This window comes from Rissa tridactyla, chromosome 2 (assembly GCF_028500815.1).
Source record: "Rissa tridactyla isolate bRisTri1 chromosome 2, bRisTri1.patW.cur.20221130, whole genome shotgun sequence".
Taxonomy (NCBI): Eukaryota; Metazoa; Chordata; class Aves; order Charadriiformes; family Laridae; genus Rissa; species Rissa tridactyla.
The window spans coordinates 79299428-79323814 of NC_071467.1; the positions used below are offsets into that span (position 1 = coordinate 79299428).

General features: G+C 40.9%; 1 protein-coding gene and 1 long non-coding RNA gene across 4 annotated transcripts in view; one reads left to right on the forward strand and one right to left on the reverse strand.

Annotated features, from left to right (window-relative positions):
* CTNND2 (catenin delta 2) overlaps positions 1-24387 on the reverse strand; it is a 679731-nt gene that overhangs the window by 388250 nt on the left and 267094 nt on the right. The window lies entirely within an intron of this gene.
* Positions 2649-4854, forward strand: LOC128905358 (uncharacterized). Its single transcript, XR_008464856.1, has 3 exons — positions 2649-2760; positions 3425-3467; positions 4697-4854. It is a non-coding gene; the product is annotated as an uncharacterized LOC128905358 (long non-coding RNA).

Sequence of the window (24387 nt, forward strand, 5' to 3'; positions counted from 1 at the left end):
AGGCACCCCACAGAGACATCCTGGCTTGCCTTCTACCATTCCCCACCTACTGCCTTCCCCAAGGCAGAAGAGCGAGGGCTGGTCTACGGACAGTGGTCTTTTGTGAGAAGAAAAGAGATCCCTTTGCTGATAAAAGCACATCCAGGGGCCCAAAGACCTTAAAAATATTTCCTTTAGACTTGCTCTGTGGCAGGACTAAGGTACTCTGCCTACAGGTACTTGAAAGAAAATGGCAGTGTCTAAACCAGAGTTTCACTTTGTTCGCTCTGTTGCGTTCACCCTGTCTGCGTCGTCACTAATTGACATGTATGGTCTGCCTCTGAGGTCGTACAGAGAAGAGATCAAATGTCATAGATCTGTGCATAAAGAGTACAGACAAGCAGGAACATACTTGTCCTATGTCGTTGTTTTCATTTTTTTTTAATAGTTCTTGCCCAATTCATGTGCTACAGAAGATATCCCAGCAGATTGTCTTTGGAGGTTCTTACTTGGTCAAATGTTAGTAAAAAAGAGCGTATTTTCTAATAATCATTAAATAGGACACAGAGGTCAGACATCCCAGTGACTGTCGGGACTGCAAGGCACTCTAGTCCAGCTTCGTGTGGCAAAGGACAGCTCTGAGACGCCCTGGCCAGCCTTGGAGTTTTTCAAGAGAAAGCTGGAAGAAGACTCAGTGGCTGCCCTACCCCTAGCGCAGGAATGGCCGTTGAGTTGAGGCTGTCACGCTTGACCCTCATCTGAGCTATGCTGCAGCTGCCCTGCACGTCCCTGTGCCTGGCCACGTACCCCACTGACCCAGGCCCAGCCCAACTTTCCAGTTTGACCTGGGAGCTGCCTCCTCATCACTGAGATCTTGCTGATCACTGGACTCTGTCTGACTCTGGGCACACTTTGACCACGACTCGCTGACTTGAGTTCCCAGCTTCGCCTCAAACCTGCCCCATCACCACAACCTTGTCTGACCTCTTCACTGAACCTCGCATGATCTCTACTCTTCTCTGAACCTCGTTCCTCTCTCCAGACCTTCCCTGCGGGATGGGGCCCCAGCTGGCGAGTCCCCTGCTCTGCCGGGCTTGTTGGCACGCTCTGTCCCTGGTTCCCCACCCCTGAGGGCCAGCCGTCCCTCGCTGGAGCTGACAGGAATGCTGGAACTGGGAGTACAGACCGGATACCCACAAAATAAAGGTCTGGCACCGTGCTAGAGCCCTGCTGAGCTGGGAAGAGAATCCAAGAGCATCCTGTTAAGTGGTAAGAAATACTATTTTGTACTCAAACACTGTAGCCTTTGTAAGGGATGCTGGCAGAGCAGCAAAGTAAAACCTCTCAAACAGTCATTTCAAAAGCAGAATTTATACTCCTTCAGCTTGACGTGGAGCAAAAAAGAACCTCGGCTCCCCGCAACTGTTTGTGATGTGGGATGATCCCGCACGACAGGGACAGACTGCCAATGCGCTGATTAGCCTGATCACAAAGGAAGTCTTCTGGGGATCCAATTTTAGTATGGGTCAGTTAAACAGCAATTGAACATAACCAGTGAATTACAGCACCACCATCTGAATGACATCAAAAGCCAAGTCACATACACAAGAAAACTGCCTAAGATTTCCTCCATTCTAAGCGAAATTTAACATTAATGAGAAAATAACATTAATTTTGACAAGGAAACAAGTGATATACTGTAACACACTATACAGAGGTGAAGAGAGCCTACAAAGTCCTGTTCCATTTGATCAAAATATTCAGAGGACTTTGAATTCTTAGTAGAGAAACAGTTTTGTCAGATAAAGAGTCATCTAGAGGCAGCATGGTCCTGCACGTTGACTGAGAACACCCAGTGCTGTACAGTATCCAACACTTACTTTAGATTATAACCCGTATCCTGACACTGGCATTTGACAAGTGAACAATTTGACAAATATGGATTTTCTCATTCTTTGTGAGTTGCCAATTTTAAGTTGCCCCATACAAGATAACAGAATATATTCCTCTCTTCCTTCTGTTAGTTCACAACTTAAAATAACACCGTACATCAAATCCCGGTACTTGACACAGGCATCAAAACTTTTATTTCCCACAGTGACAGTAGGAATGCAGAAGTTCTTAGGACCATGCCTTGACAAAGGAAGAAGGGTGAAATCAGAGAAAGTGTGGGGCAACTAATTGTACTTCATGCATTTCCACTTCAACACATTATTTGAGCCCATTACATCTCTTAACCTACTCTGGATATGTAAAACCAGTCAGAGCCACAGGTGCAGAGCCCTGGAGACATCTGCCTGACCTGATTTTATGGACCGCTTCTAGTATCGCCCTCAAAGGACGGTCTGTGGCTTCTCCGCTACCGCTGCAACACAACCGCAAGCACAACAGAACGTAGCAGAGAGAAGCCCCATCTCACTGACAGCGGTGTTTCCATGGGCAGGGAAGAAACGAACAGGCTCAGCTGGCTCCAAACAAAGGCCCAGCAGTCACCTAGGGAAGGTGGCCCCTCGGCCCCCTCAAATGTAAACAATTCAAGTGCTTGGGCAGCAGGTCAGCAAAAAGGAATGCCTCCAAACATTGCCACAACACATTTCGAGTTACAGTTTAAACTTTCTCCCTCCCCTTTACCTTTCTCGGTCCCTTCCCCCCATCTCAGCATTTCAGTTACAGCTCAATGGGGACATTTCTTCTGCAGTTTCAGAGCTGAATTAGCCTGGCTGTTCTTTCTATTGCCCAGAGCCAGAAGACCTAGACGGGGGAAAAGCCAGTATGTGCAAGGTACATGTCCTCTTTACAGAGTTAAGTATTGAGTTTGAGCAGTTGTCCCTGCATCATTTAACTTTGCCACAAGCATCCTTGAGATTAATCAAACCATCAAAAGAAGGCCATATATGCACTAGGATTTCTTCCCAAAAGGCACAGCAGTGACCTTTTTCTAAAAAAAAAAAAAAAAAGCAAAACCAACAAAATTAATGAAGCCTCTCCATCAGTGACACTTAGATTACTTGGTATTTTCACACAGAAACTAAAATATGTGTGGGTACCGAGTCACATTTTTTGAGCTCAGTTTACTGATAAGTTAAACTGACGACAGGGCTGACAAATGAATCTTTTCTGCAAGATAATCAAAATGCATCTAAGTTAAATACTTGCTTTACTGTAGCAATGTCAAACAAAATTATTATTACTTTTAATACAGTGGAACCAAAATCCCTGCACTATAGCCTCAACACAAAACTTGTTTCTCTCATTATGAATACATGTTTTGGTTTCATCCTCATCTATTATTTTTGCTGATAAATTCTTCAGCTCCTAGAAAGAAAGCAGCAGGAGGCTGCTGTCACAGACTGAATACCAAATTCAACTGTCTTCTCTAAAGTATATCCAAAATACAACAAAAGCACAGGTGAAATACCACTTTTCATTATATTGTAACTTACAGGCCCCTTGACGTGACACAACTGCAAGTGTGAAGGAGTGGAGAGGTACGTATGCTTTCACAGACATATATATGAAAGATGATTAAGAACTCATTTTTGAGAATATCTAGCATAATACAACTCATTTACTTATTTTTATATTCAACTTATTAATACCTTAAACTGCGTAATAATTTTAAACCATTCTTAGAGCTGATCCGTCCTGTTTACAGAATGACACAGATGTTTGTAGAAAAATATCACCTTACCATGCTATTAAGGATTGTGACTTAAAAAGTATAAAATACTGTTACCTTGGGTAACCTTTCACACAGATGCTACCTATTGTACAACTGACTCCATAAATACGGCATCGTGCTGCGATCCATGCAGATCAACAGCCTGATGCGGCTCTCTCAATAGGCTCTGCACTCTTCTGAATTAATAGAGTAGTTGACAAATTTAAAGGCTGGTATGCTCTGCCTATATCAAGACTGGACATACTTTCCCAAGGGACACTTGCCTGACAGCAAGGAATGGGAACGTGCAGGATCAATCGTGGACTCCACCTCCCTCTCTGGAAGAACATTTGTTCCTTTCCAGAAGGCTCTTCTGCCTTTCCTCCAAGCCTGACCTCCTCTGTTTTACAGTGACAAGCTGTTGATCTCAGTCCTACCTCCTCCCCAGCTCTGACTTCTTCATCCACAAGTACTCCATACGCTTAACCAACTCCGGTATTCATTTCTCAGGGTGGGGAGTGTCAGACACCATCTCCTTGCATAGCGACGTGTAGGTTCGCTTCTGAGTATTTTCTTCCAGTTTGATTATATCTCCAGCATCTTTGTCTTTTCCTTCAGCCTTTTTCCCATAGCTGTGTAAATATGAGGCTTGGTGGCGAGCCGGCAGTGTGGGGTCTCAGGACGGCTCTGGCCCTGCCTTGGCCGGAGCTGGTTTTAGCCGTGGCAGCAATTGCCTGGTGGCCACGTGCCTGTGGCCTCCCTGTGCTGGCTTTGCTCTGGGAGCGCCCGGGGCGGGGGGCTGGCACCCCTACGTAGTCACTGCCCGACAAACAGCCCCTGCGGGGTCACGGGGCTGGGGGAGGGCAGCCTGCGGCTCCCAGACTTTGCCTGGGAAGCAGGGAGGAGGAGGAGGCAGGCTGTGGTAAGACATTACATAAAAATATCCCCAGAGAGACCCAAGGCCGAGGAGAGAGGGACCCCCACCATGAACCTCCCCCCAGCACAGGCCGCAGGCTGCTGAAAAATCATTCTAGCTGTCCCCCTTTTCTTCTTCAGGAAGACCGATGCTGTCAGCCCCGGGACTCAGACCGACACTGCAAGAATGCACACAGCAGCACAGTGAAGGGGCAGCTGCTTGAAAGTTTATCTTGTATACATTTTAAATGATGTTTTTATAAATTTGATAATTTGGACTTTTAGACAATTAAAATATTTACTTGGCTAACAGTAAGTTGCTGTTTGCATTATATATGGTGTGTTCCCTTTCGGTGATAACAAGATTTTGAGTCTAACATTCATCATTTTGTGCAGAAACAAGTTTTGCCTATCTTTAATCGACTCTGTCTGCCCACTTCCTTTGGCTTGCATTCACCTATCCTAGTTCCTTTTATAATCTCAAGTTACTTCTTTCTTAAATTTTGGTACACTGTTGGCTTCCTGTGTTTGCTCAGCGAGCCCTATCACACCCTCTCCTGCTCCTAACTTACCCTGCTACTGCATTCCTGAGCCTCTCACCCATATACATCCTCTTACCTTTCTATGCCACCTCCTCCTCGTTTCTAGTTTTGCTCTATTCAGTTCCTGGCTTCCCCTTTTCTCAAAAAACATTAACACAACACAAAGAGAACCAGATGAAGACAAGCAGGAGAGGTCTGGAAGCTTGTGGTTTCCACACAGAGCAGACCCTTCTGAAAGCCAGAAAAAGAGTCAGCGGCTGCATCCACCCTCCACACATTCATCTAGGGAATGAAAAGAGAAAGGGTTCTCCTGCCCCTGTGGAGAAGTCACAGCTACCAGTATGGAAGTTCAAGAGCTTAGGAAAAACAGAGATTGTTTGCTCAGGTGAGAAAGGACTTAGGAACAAGGAATTCATCAGATTTACTTGTATTTAAAACCAGGTTTTCTCACAATATCTGCTCTTCCTATTTGAACTGCAATTCATCCACATCCCTTTCTCCCACCTAAGCTGGATGCCACACTCACCCTGTGCTGCAGTCCCAAGCCTGTGACATCCAAAGGGGACAGGTTTGACAGAGTGGCAGTTTTGCTTTTTTCAACTTTAAAGAAAAAAAAAATACGACAGAGAAAGAAAATGGTTATATATCAGGAGCAATTTTTTTTTTCAGTGAAAAAAGATGTAGAATGGAGGACTTGGAGAGCTCAAAGCAATACTGGTCTGCCTCCAAGAACTGAGAAGGCTGTCATTACTTTAACTACTACGTTGAAACTGATTTATACTGGCCATTACAGTAAAAGACCAGGACACATCCTTGCAGATCTACACCCTCACTTCCTCTTCTTTCTGTTTGGAAAAGGTTTGTAGAAGCATAAAAGCTCTAGATAACTGTCCCTTTCTTCCCTGTTCCCTTAGGATCCTCCAAGGGGCCTGAGATTCAGTGCCTGTTGGTGCACATCGGGTGTTAGCGCATCAGTCCTCAGGAGAAAAAAAAACCAACCCCGACACTGCACTGAGCAGCTAACACAGTTGAGGGCGTGCTTTTAGGTAAAGTTGTTCTGCACTTGGAAGCTCTTCTTTGAAAGGTAACCCTGAGAGACAAAGTGTGGAAGTTTTTGAAAATCTGAGTCTAGAAGTCATGAAAAACAAGAACAGGACACCTGGACCGTAGATTCTCATCGCAGGTCCCACAAGACTGTTGGGTCTTTATATTTAGTTCTTCATTAGAGGACTTCCACAGTATTGTATGGTCGAGAACTGTCTTAGAAACCTATCCTCAGACATGATTTCTGCACCTGTGGGAATGGCCATGCCCCTGCTGTCCTCCCTGTAACGGGTATGTCAGCCCAACGGAATACATCACGGGAGTATCGTCATGTCCCACCACATTCACTCCTTTTACATAGCACTTACCTCATCAGTGATGTCAGTCCTCTGACATGCCACACTATTTTGCTGCAATTTTAGCTACAGGATGATGACAAATATGAACTGTCAGGGTTTGAATGTACTTTTTTTTTTTTTTTTAACTGAAGCAACAGTCTCCACATTATTTAATTAAAGATTTTGGTTGGTTGTACCATCAACATATATTCTGGAATGTACCTTGATTTCTTGATTTACTGACAAAGTAATTGTTTTCATTCATGTCGTGATAAAATGGTTTCAATAAAAATAATTAGGTAGCTGCAGTACTTATACACACAACATTAACATTTACACACATCACATTCAGACGTGATGTTCTCTACAATGAAGTGAGAAACCTTGGGAAATCATAACATGGCTTCATATCGAGGGGCAGCCAAAGCTCAGAACAGAACAACTGGAAAGAAGCAGGTTTAAAGCACTACAATTGCCTATCTAAGGATAATGTTAATGATGATAATGATTTATAGTGTACTGCAGAGACATGTATAATTCTGTGCTGACTAAAATAAGAAAAGAAAAATTATAGTTGGCTCAGTTTTAATTTTTCAGACTTAGCTCTTTTTTTCAACCAGTTTAGGAAAAAAAAAAGCTAATATGCAGGAGAGAGACCCTGAAGCAAGCTGCAGAAAGGTGTATAGTAGCTTTGGGATTGAAGCAGGGAGCGGTCTTGGGACAAAAGCCATTCTGTGTCAATAGTGTATACATACACACACAAAAACAGCAAAGAAGAGGAATCATCCACACAGATTTAGAGGCCCAGCTATGCTTACGTTGCCCCAGTTCTGGAAAATTTTCAGTGGGACGGAACTCAGAAGTGCCCTCAGAAGAGGCCCTAAGAGTAGTGTCACCCGACATTATGGGGACAGACAAGTTCTTTGGGCATCCTCGGCAGAACGATGACGGCACCAGGGGTCAGGAGCAGGGGGCACCAGTCACAAATAGACATGGATCCTTCTTGAAGTTGGCAAAATTTAGCTTATGGTAAAATGATATGTATGCAAATTCCCTGTAAATGATGACCACATAAGGGAATTTTTTTTTTTTAATCCAAAAATATGATGACTCTAAAGCTTGTTCTAGCACAATCCTTAAGCACTCGTCAGAAGTACTGCCTTGGTGACTCCTGTGTAAAGCTCCATCACACAAACCAATATACTTCCATATAACCTGTCACAACCTTGCTGGACATAGCCACACGGGTATTTTCCCCTGGAGAAAAATCATTTCGGTTTCATGAATGGTAACCATGGAAATATCAGATCAGCCAAGGTTTCAGAAGCCAGACTTGTTTATCAGATTTCACTTCCTAAAGCATGTTTAATATAACGGATATAATAAACATCAAGTACATTAAATTGCCCAAGCATTTAGTTACAGTCATTTGACACAAATCTATTATTAAACCTGGACTGTCCTGGCTACGAGCTCTCAACAACTGCAAGATATAACTAAGGCCACGGGATCTTCCTTGGTATCTGCGTCTTTCTTGAATGCTCTAACAGTGTGTTGGATGCATTCATCGTACTGTTGAACACAATGCATAAACATTATCTGCTATTTTCGCTAAAAGCGTGTGTGGTTAGCTATCTTTCCTGGCTGCTGCACTCAGATTTAGAGCAATTCTACAGAGGGAGGAGGAAGGGCTTCCAGGGTGAGGCAGAGAGGGAGAAATGCGGAGAGGGGAGAGGCTCTGCTCAGAGCAGAAAGCAGACTTCAGCCATACTGCAGAGAAATCTCTGGGGAAAAAACAAAAACAACAAACCTTTGGGAGCCTAGAGGGATTGTATGGTATCTATTCAACCCAGAAAAGTCTCTGAAAGCTGCCAGAGTACAAGCAGAAAGGCAACAACTTACAATACATGAATACAAAAGGCAGACTTGGTTTTAGAACTTCGACTTTAATCTGCCTATACATCAGCACTGAGACTTCCCAATTTCCAGGGCTAACGTGCTTTAATTAGATAACCTTATTTGTAACAAAACGTATATTTGAGGAATAGAATACTCCCCTGCCTTTTGGTATGTTTATTTTAAAGTGAGGTGAGAGCAGTTCCACCAGAAGGCTCAGATTCAACCATAGACTGAGCAGTGTTTTAATATGGTATTTTAAGAAGGGTTTTTTTCCTCAGCAAAAGGCAAATGGATTGGAAAGAAAGCAGAGAATGTGAGTTTTGTAAAGTATGGGTAGAAAAATGTAATGTACAATTTCTATCTTTATCTTCTTCTAAGTACAGATGGACAAAGCCAAATAAAAATTGGTAAGAGAGCTGACCTCATACCAAAACTGATCTAAAGATTTTGGAAAGACCAATAAAGAAGCATAAACTTAGTGGTGCATTTGCTACTGTATCTATGAATGTCATACTGATATAAACCAGTTTGCTATTGCTTTCTGAAATTCTTCCACTCTCCTAAGAAGGTCAACAAATAAAATGAGGACAGCTAAATACGCATTCAGTGTTTGTCCGTTTGTCCGGAAAGACCTCCACAAGCCACTTAAAAACCTGTATTATCTGCTGCAAAAAAAACCTCCACTGAATGATTTGGGGAATTCCACCACATTTTTTAAACAGTGAATCCTCAGCTGTGTGAATTCTCAACCAGCAGCAACACTCATAATCTTCTCTGAATAAGCTTACATGCTTCTCCTTCAGGGTGTAGTTTCATATTATACTTAATTCAATCTAACAGCAGGCGGAGGCCAGAGGGGGTGGACCTGCTTTTTCCCTGCTTTTCTGCCTCTTCCCTTGTGTTAAATTTAGCAATTGTGCAATTCAATAGTGACTCCCATCAGCTTGCTGATCTGGGGGAAAACTCACAGCTTTTCATGAGTTAGCTTTCCCTCCAAGCAGGGAAGATTTACCGTGACAAGTCAAACTCAGAAGAGGAAGAAGCAGCGCACAAAAAGTTGATGTGAAAATGAGAGGGCTATTGCTCCTTTCAGTGGCAGTCAAACCAAACTAAACATCATAGGAACTCGTGTCCTCAGGCTGCATCTACGTTACTCTTTCAGTCTGAAGCAGTAGCATGATTTTGAAGTTAATCCATGAAGTAATGACCATACTGAATGTTGGTTCAATTTGCAGAATAGCTACAGTGCATGCAAACTAGATTCTTTTAGGAGGAAACTTAGCTGAAAATATTGTTCCACAGGTACATCAAATATGCTTGCTAAACATTCATATGCCATCCAAAAGGCTCATGAAAGGCTTAGGCACGCAGAGCTACTCTGTAGCGCTTCTCATACTACACTGCTATGGGTGAGCTGACCAGACGCTGCATTCTCTTCGTGAAAATTAAAAGCTCTAGTCTTTAAAGACCGTAAACAACCACCAGACTTTTGGGGTAGCAAAACAGTCATGTCTCTGTTACAGAGATCCTGAGCTCATTTTCATGCGGGAACAAAGCACTGAGCTTTCCACTCATTCGGATACCCACACCCTCAGACCCAAGATTGCCAACATGGAAGAGTCCTCAGGGAGAGCACACCTTCCAGCATTGCTGAACCCCACAGAAGACCCTTCTGAAGAAACATTCAGGGACACATCTTTGGTCAGCTCTGTGCCCCACATGGCACTGTGCCAAGGCTCCTCACTTCAGCCAAGGAACTGAGCAGAGCAGGGTGGTGGTAACAGAGTCTATCAACAGTTCCCAAAACAGTGAAGTAATCACTCAGGTCCAGGATCCATCTAGGGGCTTCAGTCATGAGCGTAAGGAGATAGGGTTGGGGACAGGACTGAAGATAAGCTATAGTGCATGTCCAAGAGGTCCATCCAGGAGACAAGCTACCTATAACATATGTCCAAGGTCCACCCAGGTGACAAGGCCATACACAGGACTGGAGACAAGGCTACCTACAATGGGCATTCAATGTTCATCCAGGAGAAAGGACTGGGAACTGGTAAACCTACAAAATGCCTCTGTGCCCTCAGGACACTGACATTCAGTCTCAGTGTCATACATTTTCTGGTTTAAGACTAGTCCACAGGACAGACATGGAAAGTTTTCTAGAAACTTGAGCATTACTAGTGCACCATTCTGCAAATTTATCTTGCAGGTGGGGCAAGGATGCCCACGGTCTTCATTTATTACCATTGGTCCCTGAGTGCCTTATCAATACTATGCTGACAGCAGACAAAGAACACTATCACAGATAACTTAAATTGCTCTGGATAGGGTAATGAAATGGAAATGACATTAAAGATACCAGTGTATAGCAATGTAATGTCAACACATTCATTTCAAGCACAACCCGCCTATATATTTATAGAGTAACATAAGCAAACTTAAAAGCAAGTTCTGTGTCACTGTCACTCTCACAGCCAGTCTGGAAGTGCAGTCATCTTGTACAAAGCTCACAGAGAACCAACATATTGCCATTTGGCTGCAACACTTGGTAAAAATTGACAACGCTATCTATCAGGGAAGCAGTATACATTTTTTGCAGGTAAAGCACCGGAATACATTCAGAAAGGCTTTTCAGGTCTAATTATTTCAGAGAAGACTTAAATAGTCCCCATTAAATAATTCCTGGCCTTTTCATTTGATATAGTTGTTCTCCCTTAAATGTAGTCTCTAAAAGTATCTGTCAAAGCCTTGTATTTACAGTCAGTAGCTTCCATTGAAAGGTGATCTTTCCTTAACACCATTTACATTTTATTACACAGTTATACTACATACAAGGGAGCAATGACTGCTGCCTTGCTACAGTACAGAAACTGTCACTGATATTTCTTTATCATTACACAAATATAACTTAAAAGTTTCAAGTGCAAAACACAGATTAAAACAATGAAAAATTCTTACGTGAAATAAGAACCAAAAAGAACAGTTGGTGTTCTTAGCAGAGTTTGAAGTTAGGAGAGAAATTAGTACTTTTGGTATGATAAACACTGTTTAGAACAGTTAAAAAGAGAACAGCTGAGAACAGTTGCAGAGGCACACAAAACCGCAGAAACAAAGGGTATATCAGAGCCTGTGGACCGAGGAGTGTTTCCTAACTATTGAGACTGACTGCAACCAGACTATTGCTGGCGAATCATGGCATAGGCAAGTGTACTCTTCACTGGGTAAAAAACTGTCTGGATGGCCATGCCCAGAGAGTTGTGATTAATGGGGTGAAATCTTCTTGGTGCCTGGTCACCAGCAGAGTCCCTCAGGGCTCAGTTTTGGGGCCAGTTTTGTTTAATATCTTTATCAATGATCTGGATGAGGGGATTGAGTGCACCCTCAGTAAGTTTGCAGGCGACACCAAACTAGGTGGGAGTGTTGATCTGCTTGAGGGTAGGCAGGCTCTACAGAGGGACCTGGACAGGCTGGATCGATGGGCCAAGGCCAGCTGTATGAGGTTTAATAAGGCCAAGTGCTGGGTCCTGCATTTCGGTCACAACAACCCCAAGCAACGCTACAGACTTGGGGAAGAGTGGCTGGAAAGCTGCCCGGCAGAAAAGGACCTGGGGGTGCTGGTGGACGGCCAGCTTAACATGAGCCAGCAGTGTGCCCAGGTGGCTAAGGCGGCCAACAGCATTCTGGCTTGTATCAGGAATAGTGTGGCCAGCAGGAGCAGGGAAGCGATGGTGCCTCTGTACTGGGCACTGGTGAGGCCTCACCTCGAGTGCTGTGTTCAGTTCTGGGCCCCTCTGTACAAGAGGAACACTGAAGTGCTGGAGCGTGTCCAGAGGAGAGCTACCAGGCTGGTGAGCGGTCTGGAGACCAAGTCATATGAGGAGAGGCTGAGGGAGCTGGGCATGTTTAGCTTGGAGAAGAGGAGGCTGAGGGGAGACCTCATTGCCCTCTACAACTACCTGAAAGGAGGTTGGAGAGAGGTGGGTGTTGGCCTCTTCTCCCAGGTGAATAGTGACAGGACCAGAGGAAATGGTCTGAAGTTGTGGCAGGGGAGGTTTAGATTAGATATTAGGAAGAATTACTTTACTGAAAGAGTGGTCAGGCACTGGAACAGCCTGCCCAGGGAGGTGGTTGAGTCACCATCCCTAGAGGTATTTAGGAAACGTCTAGATGTGGCACTTCAGGGCATGCTCTACTGGCAGAGATTGTAGGGGGTTTTTTTGGTGTGTGTATGGTTGGACTCAATGATCTCAAAGGTCCTTTCCAACCATGAAGATTCTATGATTCAATGATTCTAATATTGGTTATAATGAGATATGAGCATGCACTATGATCCAGCACACCTTGGCTTCCACTTGGAAGAAACTTGGCTAAATGGGCAGTGATGAAGCTACAACCAGACACTCGGGACTCCATCTCCAGGCAACAGCTGGACAGGTGCAATGAGACACAATGACCCTGCAGGGTAAATTCAGCCAGTGACTACAGAAACCTGTAAGTGGCTGACCACTCTATTCCCCAAACCAGAGAATTGTATCAGCATGCAGCCTGCAGTTAGTCTCAGTGTGTTCAGACTCTGCAGGGTAGAAACTCAATTTTCTCTCTAAACTGCCACATGACCTAGGATTTCAAGAACAGAGTACTCTAAAAGCCTACACTCAAAATATTAGTAATTAAAAACAATGAGTTCCACATGGAATATATTTTATTATAATCCTATAAATAAATGAAAAATTTAGATTGTATTTTTTAATCAAGAAGACAGCTTAAACGCAGTATTTAGTAAGTGGAGCAATTAATAGTATCCAAAATATCGTAACTTTGAATGTAATCGTGCACTATCTTTAATAGTTAGGAATTACTTGGAACACTTGAGCTGTCAGCTTTTTTTAGTTAATACATCTCAGAGAAAATCTGGAAATCACTGAAGGACTCACAATGCCCTTTTAAAGAAACATCTGATATTCTTTTCATTAATCAAAAGCATTATTTGGATTCTGGGAAACAGAAATATGGAGCTATTTATGTAAAATGTATTTCCTTTAATAATTACTCTATAGCTTATGAACTTAGATGAAATATGAAAAAACTCACATGCTGCAATATTGAAACAAATTGGATTTGACCAGTGAGACATTTCTCTTCTTACAGTAACACTCTGAAATCTCTAGGGTTGCCATAACTTCTAATAATGTAGTGAGCTCGTTTTAATCTTGATTTCCCCTATATTTCTTTTTTTTCAACATCAGCATTATTTAAAAAACCCAATGCAGTCAAAACTGGCACTTGAAGGCATTTTGAACTGAGTTCAAAAAGTGAGCAATACCATTTTATATGCTGTATTTCCCATTAGAGTCTGTTTGTCCTCGTGTATTTGAATCTTTTTTCTTAACAGTTTTGTCACCTAATAGTACCAAAAGGCCATCAAGATGACAGTGGAAGAGATAAGAAGAGTCATGCTGACTCTGCATAGTGCCCTGTCAAAAAAGTAAAGAAACCTTACTCAACATTCATTGCTCCTTCCCTCCCTCCCCATTTCTTTCACTGCAAGCTTTCTGCTCAAAAACAATAGGCCAAGATTTTCCGAGCAGTAGTCGACGGTGTATCTTTCCCATCAGGCTTCATGTTATCATACTGCAAACCCATAGACCTAAAAGATCCTAGTTTCAGAAAGTCTCCAAATTAAAAATAAAGGAGGTATCGCAGTGTGACAATCTTGGCAGAGCACTGATGCCACAGATGAGAACGGATGCCTTGGCAGAACTGAATGCTTCATTCAGCCCCTGAAATCTTCCCTTCCTCCATGCAAATCAAGCTTTTTCTTTCCCTTCCCCTGCATGTGGGACCATCTAACGAAAGAACTGAAAGAAGGAAATCAACTTGTCTCTATGGGGCACGGCATCTAGGTCCCATTCTTTTAAAAAGAAGCATGACAATTCAACAGAGAAGTAAAACTTCAATATTTATCTCTGTATAAATTGTGTTATGAAAAGCAATTAAGATTTTACCTTCCTGATATAAAAATTGTCCAGTAGAAAATGACCTTGAATGTCTGCCTTGAAACTCTTCAAAATCTTATTCCTACGGATTTTGAAGGGGCTGAAGTTCCACAAAACAGAACTTGTAATCTAATACAGATCGTTTCAATTTAGCTGTGATTGCATTGGCCATTTCAAAGCCTCTTGCAATTCCATCTTACAAGAAGGACCAATGTCAAACCAATGTTGTAAGGTGGAGGTTTTTTTGAGATTACCCTCTAACCATGGCGTAGTAAGTAGATATTGCCAAGCTTCTGAAAATCAACATAGAAGCAAATCTACAGAACGTACTTTTAACCACACATTTAGTAACTTCATTTTTACTTCCATAATTCTCTTCCTGAAGGATGATGCAATAGCTCCACTAGCAATTTGAACAGGCAAAATCACAGGTCATTTTCTAAGTTCTTTACCCAAGCTATACCTTTGAAACTAATGAGAGGTCACTGAATTAAAGACTAGCTGCAGGATTTGTATCTTCCATTAAAAGTCCTCCAGCCTGCGTACAAGTCACATTGCACAGTATTCCTCTTTGAGATTTGGCTGCAGTAAAATTAAGTAACAGTTTAAGCGGATTTAATGATTTAATTTTTTTAATAGAGTGCTTGCAAACTTTAGCCACATTGGTGCAATACTTTCAGACTGAGCAATTCAAAGGAGTCTAAGGGAGGAAGGCAAGCACGCTTCACTGAAACGGATAGTGTCATCCGCAATAAGTGCATGTGTTTGCACATAATATTCTATTTATAGCTATTATCAAGAAATATAGCATGTAATATTTCTGAGAGACCTTCATGGAAGTACTTTATTCACTCAGACTACAAGCATTACCATCTTTTCCAGACTTTATTACGTCTGCAGCCCCAGATTCTGACCCATTATTGAATGGAGTATGTTAGCAGAACACAAAGGAGACTACGTACGTATCTCTCATTGCCATGAAGTGATGATAAAGCTTACGGACACAAAGTGATTGATTATTCCTGCAGAAGCAAAGAATGAGATACCTCCAAAAGCCAAAAGAGAAAGTTAGAAGGGGATTTTGATTTAAGTGAAGACAGCAGATTGGAAAGTTCCGTACCTATTCCTAGATCAGCTGAGAACCAGAGATGCTCAACAGAGCAAAAAAAATATCTCTGTCGTTTTAGACACGTCTTATTTTTCAGAGAGAGTTAATTGGTAAGGAATTACAGTTTTTAAGACTTCAGTGCCCCTGGGTCTTGAAACTCATGAATATGACATCACTCTGGTAAAATAAATTATTTACCACGCCAGACATTCCAGGGTGGCAAAACCTTTGAATCAGATGGAATAAATCGCTGCTCATCAAAAGACCTACACCTTTCTAGTATTAATAAAAGAGTAAAGGAGGGATAGAAGGAACAGCTATAAATATGACAAGAAGCTAAATCAGAACTTAAATGTTAAGAAAAATATGGAAGCAGCAGAAAATATTAGATTGCAAGAAGGCCAGAAAATGGCATTAAGACTACCAAATATTGTTTTATACCCCTCCCCCCCAAAAAACTGCATAGCAGATTAATTACAATTCTGCCTTGTTTACGCCATCAACTGTGTTGAATAAGAACAAAATGGCAGCTCAGAACTAAAGCACCTGGATGCCTGTGGGCGTTTGTAGTGCAAGAATATGTCAACTGGACCGGCTCATGCAGCGTTGGGGCAGCAAGGTCCTGCTCGACCCAAGGCCTTTTCAGTTACTATCTCTCTTAGTGTAACCAGTTGTGAGTCAGCTACCAATCTGTAATTCATCCTACGTCACGCACTAAACAGGACATGCTTCTTGTTGTTTCTTTGATGAAAGATACCTACTGCTATATTTCACAAGTTAAATTCAAGCCACTTGAACTCCGAACAGCAAAACAGTAACATCAAAACAACTTATTCCTGTACAGTTTGAATAAAAAAAGGCAAAATAAACCTTTAAAATCCTATATTAATCATTGGATTAGATTAAGTCTACTTAGCATTATTACTGCTTAGCATCACTTAATATAGCTTTAAATTATAACAGGATAAAGTAAAAAAAAAAAAAAAATTAGATCCAAAAAAATTGTACCCCAGGCTGCTTGCACTCTTAATTAACGATGTGCTACTCTTAAAATATTCAGGTAAATGTAGTACTGTTTTCACTAAAGTCAGCATTAATGCAGAAAGCTGTACATTAACCATAATAACTTTCTAAATGACTAGCCACAATTATATCTCTTCACAGTGTATATGCCGCAGTATTTTAAACAAAACACAAGCCATCCATAGCCTACATTTTCAGCAAATGCTTTAAATAATCAAAACCTGACAAGGGTTACATTATACATGGTAACAGGGCTTTCTTTAACTTTTACTCATCAAGGAATAAAAATCATGCTTATTTAAACATCATTGATGTTAGGAGGTTCATGTCACAGATTCTCTTAATAATGTGAACAAGGGCATTGACTGTAACTCCATCAATATCCCTTTCTGTTGTTGGGGTCTTTTTTTTAAGCTGAATATAAACTGTAATCTAAATCCATTGCAAAGGAATAAAGCAACATGTTATCAGTACTTCACTGCAGAAACAGAGATTAATCTTGAAACACTTACGTATTCCTGCTAAAATAAATACATGTAGAGACATTAATGGATTTTACTTTATTTTTTTTCCTTTCTCTGCAACATGGATCAGTAAAGACAAAAGCTAGGTGATTTAAGTGAAACCTATGTGAAAATTAAAGCAGAAGGCATGAAAAAGATTTGTTGTTAATTCTTCATCTCATAGGTGGTAAGATTAAGGTTTCATTACTAAAGTTGGCTGTAGCAATGTTTACACGGATTCAAAAAGCAGTTCAGAATTGAGTTGTAGTACAATCCTATTCTTATAGTGGTACAGAGGGTAACACACAACCTTTTGCTATTTCTGTAACTTCTGATTAGAGCCAAAAATAAAGACTCAAGGAAGGCGAAGGCCTTGAAAAGTCTTTAACTTCAAATGTAAATGCTATTGCCTTCCTAACTACGGCACTAACTGAAAACACTGGGGGGACTGAAGTCGAGAGGGAAGGAAGGGAGATGGATGAGAGAAGAATACCCAAAAATAAAAAGACTGCTCTTTCGACATCTAACACAAGTATTTTTTTTGAGATCAGAAAAAACAACAACTAGGAAACATAAATGCTGCTACAGAAGCTGTTTCAGATTGGCTTCTGTAACTTACTGCATAAGCTATGTCTCCCTTTTCAAGAGCAGATTTATAAACACCACTACGTGTGAAAAACTATCTCCTTTGCTCCTTTCTTCGATAGGATTAATGGGGACTGGACAGAAAAAAACAGAAAACTTTTTGCAAAAGCTTTTCATATATGAAGTCACCTATGCCCTGACATTTACATATCCCTAAGAAGGAAAATGCAATATATTGTGATGGCACATACTTACCAGACTAGGATAGAAAGTGGAAGTGATGATTACTTTGAACTATTAATAGGGTCTTCTGTTCTCATCAGCAACTTGCAATGATTATTTCCTCCTAACAGCTACATTTATCAATTTACATACACTACATTTAATTGACAAATTATTTGGCCATGAATTTCCAAAGACCTGCCAGAGTTTTCTGTTAATCAACTAGAAGGGGAAAATTGGATAGCTGAACTACAAAGCACTGATTATAATTGGATCAGTGCTATAAGTTAATAAAGAAAATTCTTGTAATGTTCTATATCTAGTAGTCTAGTGTTTTGACTAAAAGTGACTCAATATAGACCAATGCTTCCAGACCAATGCTGGTGAAACCCTGCTATTGTATTAGGTTGAAGTGGTTTAAATGTGTTTAGACTAAAATACGACTTACAAACTGGTTTTTAGAATAAACAAATCTCATAATGAGTAATATAAAATTAAAAATGAATTATTAACTGCTTTACACCATCCCAACTATATATGCCACAGTTTACGGAAGGGAAGGTATTCCAGCACAGACAACTACTTGGCTTTACAGGGCAAGATCACATAAACATGAGGAGTTAAACCCCAGGTGCAACACTAGTTTATTATGAAGACAACCGTGCGTGTATTACTCAGTAAACCTGAGCCAATAGTTTAACGATGTCTTTCTTTCACGGAGGGAGATTGGGGAAAGAAGGCAGTGACAGAAGCGGGAAAAGAAGAAACCTAAAACTTCGGTGTGCCTGTTCCTGCTGCATTCTCTATACGGTGCCCAATATTGTGAAAGGAAGACTGCAGCCTTCAGAGATGGCCTAGATGAGGGGGAAACTCTCATCTGCCAGCGTTAGCCTTCATGACCCGACAGCTTCCTTGCTTTCAGCCAACAAAGACATCTTGCCAACGCTGCTGTCTTTGACTCCTTTCTTCCAGGGCCTTACCTAAAGCAGGGTTGGTTGCTTCTACCAGATTTCAATCAGACACCTCAGCAGAAAAGTTATTACCGCTGTGAGATTAGTACTCTTCCACCCTAGTTGTCTCCATAGCGGGGAGCGCACACACCAGGCATTGCGCACGACAAGTCACTGGAGTGCAGGAAGAAAATATTTCTGTACCATTAATACATAAAAGAAAATAAAAAATATTGTTAATTTCATTTTTAACTCATCCTTTTTAAATTTCTGGGTTCGTTTATGTTTTATAAGGGTCATAGTAAATTAGTACAGTAGTACACGTACATAATGTATAAGTAAATAAATATCCATATATGGTGGGTGAGTGCTCAAAAATGTTTTAGTTTGGAGAGCACTGCTGTAACCCAGCAGGGAGGCTGGTGCAGAAACGCTGGCCAGAATCCACAGAACCTGCTACCAAGTTAGTCCTCTCGAAACCAATGTCTGATTTTGAGGGGGGAGGAACGCTATTGCTGTGAAGCTAGCTGAAGCCCCCACTGAAGCTAGAACATTTCTACCAAATATTGAGGGCCTATAATTGTTTTCTTTTTTCAGCTAAGCTTTTAAGAAAGTATTTTTTATCTAAGCTAAAGACATTCCTTTCATGGTAGTCACTGGCTCCTGTTAGCCATTCATGAATACAGTCAAAAAAATCAGCAGCTATATTGGGAACCTTTAAGGTAACTTTCACAGGACATTTGAAATAAGGTAAGCTTCACACTATACTCAGTTTGATAGTAATCCTGTTACAGCCATATTCACAGCCATCTGTATGTTAACATTTATGGTGAAGACTTTCAAAATAAAATGCAGAAGGAAGATTTAAATGAAAAAAACCCCCACAACTGTCTAATCTTGATCTAGTTGTTTCAAGATAACAGAGCAGATAGATAGATATAAATGTAAAAGGTGTACTATATCTTCCTTCTCTATACCTGAGGAATTGGGGGATATTGCTTTATAGAGAGTGAAGAAGTAGAGAGCTGGTGTGCAAGAGTCTTTTTTTTAAAATCTTTGTGCGAATGAGCAGTGTGGAGGAACAAGGTGAAAATAAAAGGGGTAAAGTAAAGCCAGAAGGAGGCAGAGTATTTATTCACAATTAGCAGTAACTGAGACTACATCTACTATGAGCTGAAAGCACAATGGATTTAAAAGCCCCTTTAAATTTAACATATTAAAATATATAAAATCTTCCTTAACTGCTGAAATGGCAACGTGCCTAGAGAGGGTGTAACATTAGCCATTCAAAGTACATTGCTATCCATTTGTGAGATGCCTGTGGAAACAGAACTGTCTTCGTTCACGCCGTTCCTGGAATTCAACTAAACATATTAGTAATGCTTCCTGTGCACTTCTGATATTCGATATACTCGAGTATCAGGGAATGTACAGCTCAGTTTCCGCTACAGAACGATGTCAGTCATAGCCACACCATTAAGATGTTTATGTCAGTCCCTCAGAAGTATACAGACAATACAAAGGAAAATCAGGACCAATTCCTGTGCAAATTATCACATATGGACAAGGAGAGATTACCTAATAATTAAGAGTAATAGCACTGTGAATTTCTAAAGTAAGGGAAAAAACATAGAAAAAAAAAACCAACAAACCCAAATCTTTTCAAAGTGAATTGCCAAGTCTTAAATTTCCTGTATCAAACACTATAGCTAAATTCAACAAAATGGTTTTGTAACAAGACAAATCGCAGCAAGACACAGAATCCACTTTCGATGTGACAGCAGAAATTACTATTGTTGAGATGAGTGCATTTTTGAAAGCTATGACTGATGACAAGTCTGTAACATTAGCAACTATTCCCATATCCGCACTTGGCAGCAAGTTATCAGGACTTGCCAGAGCAAGGAAGTGCCAAGAGCAGGAGTTAAGGGCTTTATTTTGGCAGTGTTTGGTGAGTTAGGTGGAATATAAATTTAGGCAATGAAGAAGAAAGGTATCAAAAGAGAGGATGCTCAAGGCAGAAGTCAAGGTCACCTACACAAGCTCAGACAGTAAGAAGAAGAACGTATGGGTTGTGAAGGGAGAGAAAATACTATGCCTGATTACAGTATTTCTTTGCAACTCAATACAAAACTGAATTTGTTTCCTCAAGAACAGCAAAGCTGTTGTCTTCATCTGTAGAACAAAAAAAAAGGTGGGGGGAGGTTGCCTGGAGTTCTGGGAAGCCTTCAGCTGCATTTTGACTTACTCTTCATACAAATGCATTGTTATACAACTTCTGTTTCATGACCGTTTCATTTCTAAACTGCTCTAGGGATAAATCATGTTTGTGTGGAGGGATGCTGTTGTCTACAGGACCAATGGAGTTTCATAACTTGCAAAATGTGCATCAGGAAAAGAAATAGCTATCTGCTTATAATAGCTGAAGGCAATCCAGTGGAATTGTATCAACTTCTGCTGCCTAATTCTGTTGTTGTAAAGATTCATTCGAATCCTTGTCAGGCATTCTCTGCTACTCGTTTCTCTGTGTACCCTTTCAGATATGCAGGGATCCTAATAACCAGACCAGGAACCAACACAGAGATGTGATGAATACTTACAAACGAAGCCAGCAAGATCCCTGTTTTCAGCAATTAGTCCTAGATTTCTCAGACTGAGTAGCCAGGATAAATGCATATTTTCAACTTTCATCTGTGGTCCTCCAACTGTAAGCAGAGCATAATATGGTTCTCTGACTCCTCAGCCTTATCCTCGTGTCCTGCTCTTCTCTAGACTCTGCCCCTGTTTCATTTTCTTCATCCTGCTCCATCGCACTCTTCATTTCTCAAGCCCTCTGATTCTTGTGTGTGACCTTTAAATGCAAATCTTTATAGACTGAATCTGGGTTCTTCCAGAAGCCTCACCCACGTTTTGAAAAGAAGTCCCTCCTCCCCAACTTTCCCTCCCATACACACATATAACTGGGATGCCTGCTTTTTGACCTCTTGCCATTGGACTTGGAAGGACCCCTCCTCACCCTGGCAACACGGAAGGAAGAATGGGATAATACTGAAGAGACTGCCCTCCCAGCTCCAACATTCTGCCCCATCATACACCAAATTATGTAGGCAGCAACAAGCATTGTAGAAAAATAGGGATTTATCTCTGTAACTCTGTGCAAAAGTATGTTTAGCTCCTCTGTAAATAGCCAGGCCTTTTGGTGCAAATCCATAACAACAACAATGATGATGATTAGTTAAAATCCCCTTCAAAACCTCAGTATGTGCATCTTGAGAAGGAAATACTCAACCTGGAAGGTGTAGCTTAGCAAATAAGGAACAACTGAAATCTTGGTTTAACACAAAGCAGCAGCCAACATTTAATGACAGACGCTACTACAGTTTCTGTTCATGATTCCTCAGACCTGACACCTTGAAGCACCTTGGATACCTTACTTCTGTTTCAGTGTTTGATGTCAATTGCTCACGGCCATTAAATACTGCCACCACGTTACAGGATTTACTCCCAGCTGTAAACTAGCTACTTCTAAGATATCAGAAAAACAGTACCCAGTATCTCTGACCCACAAGCAGTAAGCACTAAAAATGAACTTTCCTGGACAAGTTTTATCAAACTTTTCTGCAAACACTCTGAATTCAAGAACTTTGTAATAGCAAAGCACTTTCCCTCAGCATTATCCCCAGTCTTGTCTTCCTCCAAACCTATCCAAAACCATTTCAACATCTGATAAGGAAGGATGGGGACAAAAAGAATGTTGTCAAATTATTAAAGCAGAGCCCAGCAAGGTATCATAAAAAGGAGAGCTAGAAGGGCTGCGGAGAAATAGTCTTGTCACTTGTGTTCCATTCCTGATAGATATTCTACATGTCCTTAAGCTTCAAACGATATTTTTTACCATCTCCTTAGGCAATCTATTACAGTGCTTATCTGTCCTTAATGGTAAACTGTATTGCTCTAATTTTTCAACAAATGGCTTGTCAAAAATAGTCTGAACACAGAACCTCACTCCATAAGACATAACCAAGTTTTCCATTAACGATGATACATTTCCTAAGATCGGTATTTTCATGTTTATTTCAAATTAGTGCAATATTCAAATGTCAGGCTTGCAAGAACACATTTAAATTAGGAATGCAATAATTGGAAAGAGTTGTCAGATATCTTACTATTGTGCCAGAAGTGCACAAAGGTAGAGAATACACTATGGAGGACAGTCTTCATTGGCTTATGTATCAGTAGATGTTAGTATTTAAAGTATTTGCTAGTTTTTCTGTTGTCGTAATTCTGGTTTTCTGTGGGTTTGTTTTTATTTTTTCCTGGTATTAGTGAAACAGAATAATGAAAGACTTGAGCTAAATACGAGAGAATCTAAATAACAACTGGCAGCCCCAGATAAGGCTTTCAGCCTGTAAGACCCTTTCTTAGGGCACTAGAGAAAAAAATATCTATATCCTTATTGCCACAGCTTCTCTGCAGTAACTTTGATGAGATTAAAATAAAATCTGATACCTTATTTTCATAAACATGCCAGTGTTATGAGTTTGGCAATGCTGAACATTACTGTGTTACGGCTGTCATGGAGGTGATATCTCAGGAGGGTACTTGGAAAGCAGAACAAGAGGGAGAGCATCTGTGGAGGGGGTGTTGTAGAAGTCTTGTTGGAGTTGGTGCCTTCAGAGACGTATCTATCATGGAATGATATGACCTATGATACTATTGTAAAGGATATGGATGTATTGTAAAAAAGAAAATCACACCAGATCTGATTGCTTGGACATTTGCTGGAAATCTGCCTTTCAGCAACAGAAGCTTATATGCTGCAAAACTGTGAAACCAGTTAGTTCCCTGTAGAGGATCAACAGGACTAATCTGTTTTCTTGATGTGCCTCATTATGGAGAGCCAGCACAAAGCCCCCACAAATGTTATATTAATGGAAATACAAAAAAGTTGTGCAACATTTTACTTCATTTTCTTGCTTTTGTACCAACAGCTTCTCTCAGTGTTTTTTTTAACTGATTCCCTAAATACTGGACTTTCAAACTGTGCGTACCGACAGGCTCAAACTTAATCTTATATCAGGTTGCTCTGAATGACCAGATCACAAGTCTGATGTTTTAATCCAATAAACTGTCTATCTGTACAACATAATTAACTAATCACATTATTAATGTGAATTGTACCAACCGTTCCAAACACAACTTATTTCCTATAATGAACATTTTCTTCAAATCTTCCTTTTTTGGTAGCGATCTTAAACTAATTTATTGAACAAGTCTAACAGGATACAGAGTCCATCACCTTTCAGGTCTTTATATCTCATAGCCAAAAGGTCAAGAGGTAGGAAGTATAAGGTGAAACAGGAGTACTGAAAATACTAACTGCAGCATTTCCCCGATCACTTTCTCTTACTTGTAAAACACATTTTCCAACCTGAACACTCTTACATTTGGTAGTACACATGAAGCCAGCAACATCAACTATTGATGTCAAACTGGTGTAGGAAATTAGGCTTGATACGGTGCAACAGTTGTCACAACAAGCAGAATCTGGCCATTCAACTTCCTGACAACTTATGTGTTTCACAAAACTCTTATTTCTAAGCAAAGATTTCAGAAGTGCCTAAA